Source organism: Perognathus longimembris, chromosome 9 (assembly GCF_023159225.1).
Source record: "Perognathus longimembris pacificus isolate PPM17 chromosome 9, ASM2315922v1, whole genome shotgun sequence".
NCBI lineage: Eukaryota > Metazoa > Chordata > Mammalia > Rodentia > Heteromyidae > Perognathus > Perognathus longimembris.
This window is the reverse complement of record NC_063169.1, coordinates 49,283,651-49,297,625: the sequence shown is the minus strand read 5'-3', so window position 1 is coordinate 49,297,625 and position 13,975 is coordinate 49,283,651.

The window sequence follows — 13,975 nt, the reverse complement described above, 5'->3', positions numbered from 1 at the left end:
GTCAGAAAAGAAAAGCAAATATACAAGAGATGTTTAATAATCCCAGTGAAGCAAAGTAGCTACCTGTGGCTAGTAGCTGGATATTGCAGTTCAAAGTAGAATCATGACTTCAAACAAAGTACTTAAAGTAGTAAATAATGTTATTAGTTTAATTCTAATGCACATTTTGTGGCATTAATTTTAAAAATGATAGTTTTTAGATGTCTACAAGAAAAGACATAATCCCAAGTGTTGACAAGGACATTGAAAAAAATGGAACTGTATCAATTGCTGTAAAATGTTGTAGTTGCTTTAGAAAACTGGCATTTCTTTAAGAGTTAAACATAAACATATTACCCCCTCAGTCCATGCCTACATACATACTCCAAAGGAGAAAAAACATAGGTCTATATAAAAACTTGTACATGAATGTTGATAACAGCATTATTCACAATGGCCCCCAAAGTAGAAACAACTCAGGTATCTATAAAGAGATGAATATATATATAAACAAAGGTGGTATGTTAATACAGTGGGCTACTATTTGGGCCATAGAAAGGAACAAAGAATTGATTTGTGCTATCATATGGGTGACATTGAACACATTATGAGAAAGAGGTCAAACACAAAAAAACACATCTATTTTATTCAATGCAAAAGAAATGTCCACCATTGGCAATTCCAAAGAAGAAGATGGTAGAAAAGTGGATGCTTAGGGAAGTTAAGGAATAATGGGGAGAGAGGAATGGGGCATGCCTTAACATATGTATAATTTCTTTTGGGGGTGATGTAGATGTTCTAAACTTAAGCTGTGGTGGTGTTTGCACAGCTCTCAGAATAGACTTAGAACCACCATGCTTTTTGCTTAAATAGGTAAATATAATGTTATAAGAAGTTCAGCTCAACAAAGATTTAAGAGAGGGATATTTTTCAGGGGGTATAACTCTCCTACAGCCCTTGTTCATGCCCTTTCTTTGTAGTTCTTCTACACACTACCAAGAGTAAAGGTATTTGGTAGGCCCTCTGTTGATGGCTTAGGAGCATTTTATTGAAAGCTTTGGAAAGTATGTATCAATATGGCCATGCCTACAAATGTTGTGACTACCTTTGGGAATGTCTCTAATGTATTTTATCCCTTTTTATTTTTTGCTTCTAATCTTCATGAAAGAGATTTCACTCTCTTGGTAATTCCAGTATACAGCCATGTTTGTAGGCTCCCATTATAGAGAAGTCTGTGAGCTTATATGCATCTTGGGTTCTTCCTATTACTTCATTTCTGTGATGGTCAATTTTCTGTTACTGTTACAGAACACGTGAGGTAAGGAACAGAAAAGGAGACATTTATTTCATCATATTGGTTCAGAGATCTCTGTCCATAGTCACTTGGCCTTGTAGCTTTGGGGCTGGTGGCAAGGAAGAAAACCAAGGCGGTAGCCTTTGGTGGAGGAAATTTGTACATCTCGTGCAGCCAGGTAGCAAGAAGCAAGGGCTAGGTCTTAGAATCCCTATTAAAGACAAGTTCCTTAATTACCTAACTTCCTTAAGTCCTATTTCCTATGGTCCCATTACTTACCAACCTTGCTACAGGCTGGTGACAAGCCCTCAACATACGGGTGTTAGGAGACATTTCAAGATACATACTGTAGCACCACATTAACCAGAGTTAGATGTCATAAATGAGAAGTCTAACTTTAGACTATTACCACAGAATTTTAGCTGATATCCTCTCAGAGATTACCATCTCAGTGAGACAATTTTAGTATCTAAAACAGCAGATAGTGCCTTTTGTGATTGTTGTTTCCCCCCTGGAAAACCTTCAGTTTATGTCAAGTTCTAGTCAGAAATGCAACTTCTCTAGCCATTCTTTGTCATTAAAGGGTTTCTCTATGTCCCCAAAATTGTTCTCACTAGGCTAGTCTAGTCTGGTAACTTTTCGAAACTAGTATAAACTTAAATATCTTGTCATATTTCTGTGCTGAGTTAGTATAACTCTTTCATTGGTTTCTTACTTTTTGTTTCATTAAATTTATATAATAGGATTAAAATGCACCCCTTGGGGTGCAGGTGTGTCTGTTGATAAACACATGAGTCTGAGTCACTATAGATACAGTTTGGGTCTCGAAACTTCAGCTCATGTTCAAGATGTTCACAGCAGCAGAATTTAAAAAAAAAAAGCCAAGTTAACAGAAAGCTCCTCCTATTAGGATAAGATTATAGCTATGTTAGAGTTATAGGAGAGGTACTCTGGCCATTTAGGGTAATATCAGACACATAAGGACAAAGAAGAGCTAAATTCAAGACTTTGTGTCCAAGCAATGCCAATTGTTTAGGCTCCACCCTTTCTCTTTCCTTTCTTTGTAATGATTCATAGCTAGCTGGGCCCAGGCTAATGGCTCTGGGTCAGGACACTCAACTATAGATGTCAGTATTAAACCGTCCAGGAAAAGAAGAGAGATTCTGCAATGGCAGACTTCTGAGCAATTCGCTTCGAGACAAGTTCATTTGTCTGTCTTTTCAGAAGTCCCAGTCATACCCTGACTTAAAACCTGGTATTGAGCCTCCTAGAACATACTCTTTGGGCCATATGTAGATGGTATCTCTTACCTTTGGGGGATGATTTTAAGGTTTTGCATTTATTTGCCATCTACTATTAATTTAAAATTTCATGACAATCCAGAAATAAAAAGAATAATTTTTAAATCTCTTGGAGGCATCTTAGCCAAGTTTCTTATAGAGCTGAGATCATTCCTTAAAAGCCTTCTTCTCTTCCCTCCCTGTCCTCAACAGGAGTCATTGCTATGGCATCTTCCAGCTGATGGTCTCTGCAGCAATCTCCTTATGTCAGATACTGCCATGCTTGGGCTATTTTCCTCACCTTTCTCTTTATGCTAAGGTCTCTCTGGGGATGTAGGTGATAGACAGGCTGAAGATGGAAGAGACAGGTATAATGGGAAGATGAGAATCTCTGGGGTGCACTTGGCAGTGTACTTCCTGTCTGTTCTCAACATGGAATATTTCTCCTTGTTCACAAGAAAGGTCCTTAACTCCTTTAAAGTGATCTTGTTTCTACATATTTTGAAATACTCAGCGGTGTGTGTGAGATAAAAGAAAAAGAGAGGCTGAGACACTGCAGGGGCAAAACTGGAAAGAACAATTCTCTCATAGTAGGGCTTTGATCTAGGCACTGAATGGTCACTTATGGGGACCATTGGCTATGGCTAGTGTGTTTAAATATGTTTTATAATAGTGTGAATGAGGTTTTACTGATAAAGGCAAAGGAATGAGCAAATCTAACCTCTCAGATTGGTTGTAGAAAACACTTCAGACAAAATGATTCCCAGTGGTTTCCGAACAAGATAAAAAAAAAATGTCTCTGAGATGGCTTCTGTCAAAGAGAAAGTAGATCTATGAATCCTAACATTGGCAAAGTTGAAATTTTGCCCCAAATATCAAAGAACATGATGAAGGTAATTGAAATGCTATGGAGTGTACTGTGCCCTAAATGTATTATAAACACTTTGGGGGCAATAGATGTTACAACAGAGAAATAGCAAATATAAGCAGATATATTCATATATGAAAGATTGACAGCTGTCCTGTCCCTCACTCAGATTATTAAGATGGCCATGGTCAAAAGTGGGAACCCAGAAATCCTAATTTTAAGTAGGATTGGCACTTGCCAAAGATACATAGTGATTCAAGGCTTTGCCCAGGTAGTGGTGCTGAGAAGCGATGGAAACTTTGGGGGTGGGAGGACTGGTCTAGTAGGACTCATCTGTAATTCACCCCAGGGGAGGATTGTTACAGAACCCAGACTTGCTCTAACCAGCTCTCTCTGCCTCCTTGGAGGGATTGTTACAAAACTAGACTTGCTCTAACTGCTCTCTCTGTACTCTCTCATCGTCTGCCCGTGCTTACGTAGCTACCACTCATATTTGTCATGTTGTGGGATCAGAAAACTGCACCAATACCAAGTAACATACCCTTGAGCTTCCAAGACCATGAGACAGGATGATTATCTGATGTTGTTGTGTTGTTCATCTCTTACTAGTTTTCAAAGTTATGGTTGTCCACTGAGTAACTTCCAGTGGCCCCAAGGCCAAATTTTGCATTATTATAAATTCATAGTTTTAACTAAAATTACTGTGTCAACAGTATAGGAATCATTTAAATTAAAAGATAGGACCTATCTTTGTCCACTGGAAGCATTTTCCCAGAGATTCGTGAGTGCCGTTGACGTGTCAATTTGTAACAACTCCTTTACTGTCTGGTATTTATTATTCAATATCTCAGGATCCTTTTATTCACATTTTGCTGTTAGGTTAAGCATTCTGCAAAGAGAACTAGTTCCATTGAAAATAGTATTTAGATATACTAACCTGGGTTCTAGAAGTGCTCAATGCTTTAGAACTTTCAGTAGTTAAAATAATATATGCATTTGAAGTAAATCACCGATTCATAATGGCAATTCCATTAAAACTTGCAAGTAGAGAAATTTTACTTAACTTTTCAACCTCACATTTTTGTCTACTCTTTTAGCAACTAAAATCTTGATTACATCAGCATAATTACCCACTAAGTGCCTAATAGTCTCAAAACATTCTAACACTACCACCAAAGACATAATTCCTGGAAGTAAGTTATTTTCTCTCTCTTTCTCTCTCTCTCTCTCTCTCTCTTTCCTTTTCCTCCTTCCCTTCCCTTTCCCTCTCTTCTCTCCTCTCTCTCTTTGGAAATAATTCAACTTTCATGTGTTCCAGGCTAGATTTACCTCCCCTGGTGCGGGGATGCTAAGCTTACTCCCTTATCAGTGTTCCCCTTTCCACCCTCTCCCCTGGGCACCCGACCAGCAGGTGGCCAAGGTGGAGTGAGGGACACGGGCTAGCCTAAGGTGCACATGGCCAAATGAGATCCCCTTTTCCTCCCTCCTTACCCACCAAGGAAGCCAGGCGCAGACGGATCTCAGAGACCCTTCGGAGAGCAATCTGGTTTATTCGGGAGGGGCTCACAGTAATATAGTAGTGATGACAAGGATTGAGCATGAGCTGCGATAGGCTGGCGAGCTTGTCCGTCCAAGAGCAGCTCCCAAGGACCTCCCTCATGAGCTAATGTCACTTCCCATGGTACCGCCCTGTGTGCTTGCTGGCGCAAGGTGGGGGATGGTCTCAAAGCTACCCCTCTGGTTCCAGACCCAGAAGGAGATAGGTGTGGCTCACTTCCACACTGCCCCAGGGCTGGGGGAAGGGCGGCGTCTCAGGAGCGCTCTCCTCGCCCTTCCCCCCCTTAAGGCCAAGATGAACCCACAATACATGTGTTTTTGCCACCAACTTGATACACTGTTGTATTTTCTTGTCTCATTTTCCAGTCTGTTTTAGAAATACCTTTTTTTTAAGAAAAAAAAAACCTTTGTAATTATGTAAGAATTCCATGTATTTATTCCATGACTTTTAATGTATTTTCTGGGGATTTAGACTTGATCTTGGTTCTGTGAGTTTCTGAATGCCTTTTTACTAAACCTTTCTATTGCTGGCTCTGTTAAAATTAGCTTCTAGCTCTTGTCAGTATAATCTTGGGCAAAATGGCTGGGGGTTGGGTAGATCTTCTCTTACAGATCCATCTGAACTTCCCTGGGACTAGCTCTGCTAAACAAAATGTCAATGAGAATTCTGAGTGTTACTGAAGCTTCTACACCAGCTCTGTCACTTTTCTCCTCTGTTCTACTTTCATATAGCTAAAGGAAACCAAATAATGATTTACCTTAAAATAGGGAAAAGAAATGTTCTGGGACAACACTTGATCTTTACCACTAGACATGAAAAAAGCTGGAATAAGTAGTAAGTATTGCCTTGTGGGTACTTGTACAATTTCTGCCTTACCCAGAATGTATAGTTTAGCACACATTCCATAGGGCTCATTACACACCCTGAGGCCTATTTATGGTTTTATTCCAAAGGATGGTTGTGAAGCTTTTCATTCAAAGTCACACCAGTAAGGCATTATGACCACCAATGTGCTCAGAAAGAGTATTGCCTTGAGGTTACAGTATTAGGTGGCCTTTCTCCTGAAAGGTCACAGAGACCTTGGAGCTAAATGAAATATCAATTCTTCTTTCAAGTCCAGTGTTAAATCTGAATTGAGAATGTTATCACAGGGAAGTTGTGAGATAATACAGTTTCTTTTATTTCTACTTAGTAGCAATACATAGTACCTTGGAATTTAAAAAAAGGATAGGGGAGATTTGAACACGGACTCTGATCTAGGGATAAAACATAGACATTACCCATCAAAATGTCTTCAGTTTTTTCTCTTTCATGATGGCAATTTTGTAGGGATTTGGAATCATGATATATTTTTGACTTTAGCAGCAAAACCATCTTCTAACCACCATTCAGGTTGATCTAGCCCTTTCCACGCAGCCTTAATAATTCTTATAGAAGATGGAGATGTCTTAGTGTGGATTTTCCAATGCTTGGTGTTCTATTTTTTCCTAGAAACAATTGTAAGTAAACATTAAAACATTCTAAATTCCAAGGAATTTGGGATCTACTATAGAGAGCTCACCTTTCACAGAAATATGCATAGCTGAATTCTGCTATGCTGTCAGAACATTTCAGTCACAGCACTTATTTCCAGGCAAGATCTAGTACATGTCTTTGAAGTGAAAATTAGCTAACATTCACCAAGGCCTGCTTCTCCACGGTACTATGCCATCATCTCAACCACTGTAATAAACCTACAGAATCTATGAACATTATGCTAATTTATGGGTGTAAAACTAAACACAGAAATAATACTTGGTTTATATAGCTAGTAAGTGAAAGAGTTAAGAATTATATCAAGGCAATGTAGCTTTTGTGCCCATTCTCAGATAGTGCAACTGGTTCATTGCTGGTAGAAAACATTGCTTGAGTATCTATTATTTATATAATTTTTATGACACATCATACAAGGTTAGTGAGGCTATAAATTACCTTCTGAATAGAAGTTTTAATCATCTTTGTCAAAGGCATGAAATAGCTTCCTCTAAATCAAGTCATCTCATAAAACTAAATTATATAGTGCAATTAAAATGTACTTCCAACTTACCAGGAACAATGTTAACAATCTTATTTATATAGGAAAGGAACCATTATTTAATATCTATCTCCTATTTTATATTTGCAAGTTGATTAAAATTTTGTTATTTATGTAATGAGAAGTTAATGGTTGCCCATACTTTTTTATCTAACATCATAAGCAAGAAATCCAAAATTAAGTTTAAGACAATATACACACTCAAGCCTACATAAGAACAAAGCAACATGAAGGTAGTCATAGATGAATTTTTACATTTTATTATATAATTAGTGAAAGATTTGTCATGTGTGGTGCAGTGTGTCATTGTGTGCATATGTGTAACACAGACTAGACATCTTGTTTTAGCCAACTAATGTGAATTTACTACAATTCTTTGAGTCCTGTGGGTTTTTGTTGTTGTTGTTGTTGTTGTTTTTGGCCAGTCCTGGGCCTTGGACTCAGGGCCTGAGCACCATCCCTGGCTTCTTCCCACTCAAGGCTAGCACTCTGCCACCTGAGCCACAGTGCCCCTTCTGGCCATTTTCCATATATGTGATGCTGGGGAATCGAACCAAGAGCTTCATGTGTAGGAGGCAAGCACTCTTGCCACTAGGCCATATTCCCAGCCCCGAGTCCTGTGGTTTTTAAATCAGTCTGAGTTTTCTGTAACCAGAAGAGTCTATGTTTAGTAAGGACATTGTTCAAATCCTTCACTGCCATAAATCTCATTTACGTTTATACACACATATAAATGTGTGTGTATATATGTATATATGTGTATATAGTGTGTATATATGTATGTATGTGTATATACATACATATATACACACACTTTGGAAAACTAAGAAATGCTTGCCATTGGATAGTTGTTTTTTAAACTGTATAATATTTATTTTTAAATGTCAGAAGCCCATTGGCATGGCTCAAGCAATAAAGCAACTGACTAGTAAGCTCAAAGCTCTAAGTTCAAACACTAGCACCACAATAAAGTAATATTAATGTTTGAGATTTTTGTTTTCTATTATTGGCAAGAATGTTTAAAATCAGACAGTATTTAATTGATTTTATGAATGTAATAAAAGTAAAGGAATGTGTGATAAGACTGTAATAAGAACAGCTAAATGTTCTTGGGCTGGGAATGTGGCTTAGTGGTAGAGAGCTTGCCTAGCATGCATGAAGCCCTGGGTTCGATTCCTCAGCACCACATACACAGAAAAAGCCAGAAGTGGCGCTGTTGCTCAAGTGGTAGAGTACTAGCCTTGAGCAAAAAGAAGCCAGGGATAGTACTCAGACCCTAAGTAGACGTCCCAGGACTGGCACCAAAGAAAAAAAAGAAGAGCTAAATGTTCTGTTAGTGAATTTCTTATTTGTGTTCATAACAATTGTATCTCAAAATAATAAGCATAGTCTAAAGAAGAATCCCAAAATTAAAGGAAAATTAGGTTAGAGGTAACAGGTTAAAATGATTAATTGTGCAAATGAAACACTTTAAGAATCTTCAATGAAATAGACAAGTAACCAGTGCCAAGCAATCATGGCTCACACCTGTAATCCTAACTACTTGGAAGGCTGAGAGTGGAAGAATCTGAGTTTGAAACCCACTGCAGGCAGAAAAGTTCATGTGACTCTAGTTCAAATATAATATGACCACACACACACACACACACACACACACACACACACACACACACACACACCGAGAGAGACAGAGAGACAGAGATAACATGGTTCAATTCTGACTAGGGGATGGTTTAGGACAATAAAAGGAAGGGGAAATGGAAAACAAAGGATGGAAAGTAAATGATTTTGCAGTACATTGCAGCTGTATATGAATCTGACATTGCAAATCCCAAAGAGAGCCATTGATCCATAGTGGGGTGGACTTGCAGACAAATAGAAGTGGATTTGCTGTTAGGGGGCAGGTACCGACATGGTAGGGTTGGGCTAACATGAGGTTGAATGGCTTCTTCGCATAGAAAATAGAACAATGATGGCATGGAAGTTGTGTAGGGAACAGGGGTAAGCGAAAATGAAAAATATGGAGAAGAGTAGGTTGACATGTACATGTGTAGAAGTGTCAAAATAAAACTTTTAATGCAATTAATGTATGCTAATAACAACTTTAAAAAAAATCAACAAGCTGCAGGGCTGTAGGCATGGCTCAGGCATGGTAGAGAATCAGCATAGCAAGTGCCAGGACATGAGTTAAAGTTTCAGTACCACAAAAAAAGGGTAAACATAACCAGAAGAATACATTTCATAATATAAACTAGACAGAGCATTGGTCATTTATACAAAATAAATTGTCCTGGTTAATTTTTGTCTTAGCTTTACTTTGTTTAGAGTAAGCAAATAAACTTTTAGTCTAGCTTTTACTGCTAGTTCAAGCTGGTGTAACAAAATACTATAGACTGGTCTGCAGAGATGAAGACCCCCATGTAATCCAGAATGTCAAGTTGAAAGTTTTACAAGCATGATTCTTGAAAATAAGCAGTTGAAAGTGTTTGGCTATTGAATAGAATTTACAAGTGATTTACATGAAAAGATTTGGAGAAATAAAATCATTGCATTAATTCAAGAGTCTCTTCTAGATATTATCTCATTGTGAATTTTGAATATTTGGAGATTATGACTAAAATCCTATAAATGAATAATTGCATAGGCAGTGAGTCTTGGAGATTTCATCTCTGAACAGAGACACAGAAATTACTGGCTATTGGGTTGTTTTACTACATCTCAACCATAAGATGAACATAATTGTACTAGTACACAGATAATTACATAATAGCATGTCTGTCAAGATTTTGCACCATACTTGGAACATACCACTTTTTCAGACCATGTTGCTCATGTTACTAAAATCATTATTCTTAAATATAATTGAAAAAATGGCTTGTACTACATAACTAGAAAATCTAGCTATATGTATGTCATCATTTTTAAATATTGAGAAATAACTACTTTTTACCCCCTGAAGAGGCAATTGATGAATGATTAATTTGTCTCCTTTGCATCTATGAAAACAATGAGGTCAAGAGAGGTAGGTTGGGTATGAGAAAGGGGACAAAGAGCAGTGTTGAAAGGGGGTGATTGATTGGATATATCACATACAAGGATTCTATACATTGTATCATATATTTATATGTCTCTTTTCCTTGTAACACTCAGAAAATATACTGCTTTAGTTGAATGCTTTACAAACCCTAGGCCATGGTCCAGATGAAAATTTTTCCCTTCCAATTTTTTTGTTGACTGCTGGTATTTTGTGTTCAATCTAACAGTGACCTTATATTTAAGATCCAGCTTTTCAAATCAGTGAAAAAAACTTAAGGGAAAAATCACATTATTTAAAAACACACAACTAAATTCAAAACTCATCACAATGGTCAAGTATAGTAGAAAATCAAATTATTACTTTTGAGCTCCGAATAAAACCTTGGAATTGGTTTATAAAAATCCTTTGTAAAAATAATGCCCTACATTGGAGTTAAATGGTGAGACTATGATACACAGTAAGACTTAGCTCTGCAGGAAGATGATGTGCTTACACAGTGGCAAGTAATATAGTTTGTATAAAATATACAGCATCATATACAATGCCTCTAGGTATGTTACATTGTGTATATTAAATATATGTATGTTTATGCATACATGCTACATAGATGCATTCACATACATATAGATAAGTTGCATACATATGTATTTTTCATCATTAACTTAGTGTACTTACCAAAGACTAGCATGTTTTCATATTCTTATGATAAAGCCAAAATAGAAATATCATGTCACTTTTTTCTAGTTTCTCTTAAAATTATTTGTAATTTCAAAGAATTTAGAAAAATGCATACAGATTGCAGTTCAAAAAAACCTTTTTTTTTAATCTCTGATATGACTATAAGTGAGTATTGAGGACCGGACCCAATCATTCCCCATCAGTAAGGCAGAAGAGCCAGTGAGATGCAGGATAGAAGTTCTAAGCAAGTTTTGTGTATTATTATTATCAAAATTCAGCATATAAATACATTTTAAATGTGTACCTTGTTGTAAATAAATTAATGTTTTCTAAAGTTGATCTTTAGAAAACCTCCAGGGAAAAAGTGCAACAGTAGAGCTCACTGATGAAAGTAAACTATACAACTCCTGGGTGGAGACAGGAAGGAGGGCCTGGGAGAGAAACAGGGAACAGAAGACACTCTAAGAAATGGAACACACTCATTACCTGACTCATGTAATTGTAATCCCTCTATACACCACCTCTATAGTCACAGTAAATTAATTTTAAAAACCCAAAAAAACTCTTTAAACCTGACTTATGGAAAAGTAACCTTTCTGTACAACACCTTAATAATAATAGAATTATATTTTGTAATCCCATTGTTAAAAACCCCTCTTTGAGGGGTAAATGAATGAAGAGATGAAGAGGGGAAAATGCAGTCAAAATCTCAATGAAGGGGTTGGGGATATGGCCTAGTGGCAAGAGAGCTTGCCTCGTATACATGAGGCCCTGGGTTCAATTCCCCAGCACCACATATACAGAAAACGGCCAGAAGTGGCTCTGTGGCTCAAGTGGCAGAGTGCTAGCCTTGAGCAAAAAGAAGCCAGGGACAGTGCTCAGGCCCTGAGTCCAAGCCCCAGAACTGGCCAAAAACAAAAACAAACAAACAAAAAAATCTCAATGAAACCTACAAAATTATTAAAAGTGAGGGAATTTAGGGGTTGGGAGGGAGGGGTGAGAAATGTTGAAAAGGGTGACATTGATCGAGATGCATTGTATTCATGAACTCCTTTGTTGAATAGTGACTCCTTTATGCAACTATTTAAAGATAATAAAAAAGAGAAAAACCTCTTTGATGTTGGAAATAGCCAAATAGAGATCTGAATTAAAATTTTATATAAAAATAAATGTAAATGGATCTTGAACATGCCCCTTTAAAGTACTATACTTTTGTTTTCTAGTTTCTTTTAAAATTCTAACCACAAGTAAAACAGCAAAGTTAAACCTTAACTAACCACAGGAGTGGTAAAAATCATCGGGATTGTCAGCTCCCATTGGCAAAGATGAGAGAGGATGAGGAGGCACTTCCTTATGTTTCTAATACTCATGAAAAACATGATTAAAAGGCAATACATTAAAAGTGGGCAAATTCTACCAACATTTTTACCAAAACACCTAATATATTTAATTTTGATCCAGCAATGCTTTGAGGATTTTATTCTCCAGATTCCCTTACTTTAAATAAATGGTGCATAACTACAGTTAGCTCTGCTCCTGTCGGGTGGAGTTTTGAAAGCAGTGCATTGGGACCAACTCAACCCTGCTTCATGACACTGTGGGAAGTTCACACAACGTGCAGCAAAGCGGTGGAGAGAAGGGGTACTTTGTACTAGGATAAGGAAGTACTTCTGAAACTTGTTTTTAATTTGAAAAAGATAATAGGGTACTAGTAACAAAATGAGAATGTGTGATTTGTCATATTTGGTCATAGCAAAATGAGAGGATAAACAGTTAAAATAACGAGTACTTCTAACAAGGGAAAATTTGGTAGCTGGAAATAAGAATGGAAATATGGGGGCTGGGAATATGGCCTAGTGGCAAGAGTGTTTGTCTCATATCCACAAAGCCTGGGGTTCGAGTCCCCAGCACCACATATATAGAAAACGGCCAGAAGTGGCGCTGTGGCTCAAGTGGTAGAGTGCTAGCCTTGAGCAAAAAGAAGCCAGGGACAGTGCTCAGGCCCTGAATCCGAGGCCCAGGACTGGCCAAAACATTAAAAATAAATAAATAAATAAAATTTAAAAAGAATGGAAATATGATGCCTACATTTCTCATAAAATTGTTTTGATTTTTAATTAGAATGTTTTTCTAATTTTTAAAATATTGAAATATCTACATAGAAACAAAAACCAACCATATTATGTCATGTTTGTTAGGTGGGTTTGTTAGTGATACAGTTTGGATATGGTTTTTTCCCCCTTATTTGTTTGTTTATACATTTATTTATATTTGAGTGGTACTGGGGCTTGAACTCAGGACCTTGCACTTGCTAGGCAGGCATTCTTGCACTGAGGCATGCCTCCAAAGCTACAGATATTGGAAGGTCCATGTGCTAAAGGCTTGATCCCCAGAATGACACTATTAGGAGGTTGTAGAACTTTGAAAAGTGAGACCCAGTGGGAAGTCTTGGGTGGTTGAGGTGTACTCTTGAAAGGAACTGGCTGTTAGTGTTTGAGGCTAGGATGTTGGAGAGCAAGATACATATCTTGCTGGCTGGTGAGAGCTCTGTGCTGTGTCAGGAAGCAGACAAGCACATGCAGAAGAGACAACTAAAGGCAGCCTAGTTTTTAAAATTATGCTCTCTCCCAGAAATGAACCCAGAGCCTCAAGATCCAGAGCTCATTCTCACTAGAAAGCATTTGTAAGACAAGGACCTGGGTTCCACCCCAAATCTGTCAGAAAGAAAGAGAGGAGAGAGAGAAAAAGGCCTGAGCCAATGAGAATGTGTGTGAGAGAGATTAATCTTTCTTAATGATAGATATATCTTATAACTATATTACCACAATGCTAAATATATTTCAAAATAAATTTTAGTGATGACAATCTGTATCCAATCATAGCTAGGAAATTATCATATTTGAATCTAAATGTAATTGAGCAATTCAATCCCCAAATAAGCAGGAAATGATAATGAATGGCCATATGAATGCATGCAGTTGTGTTCCAGTTGTCAGGGCATATAGAAAGGTGTCTATAAACTTTACTTTCACTCATTAATAAATTAATGTTTTCTGGTGCTGGGATGACACCCAGGACCTCACATGTGAATGGCAACATTCTACCACTGAGCTCTGTTAACATCCTCAGCACTGGTTTTTACAAGTAAGCAATGTTATCTTTATTGCAAAACCTATTTCCCTATATTATAATGTTCCAAAACGTTAA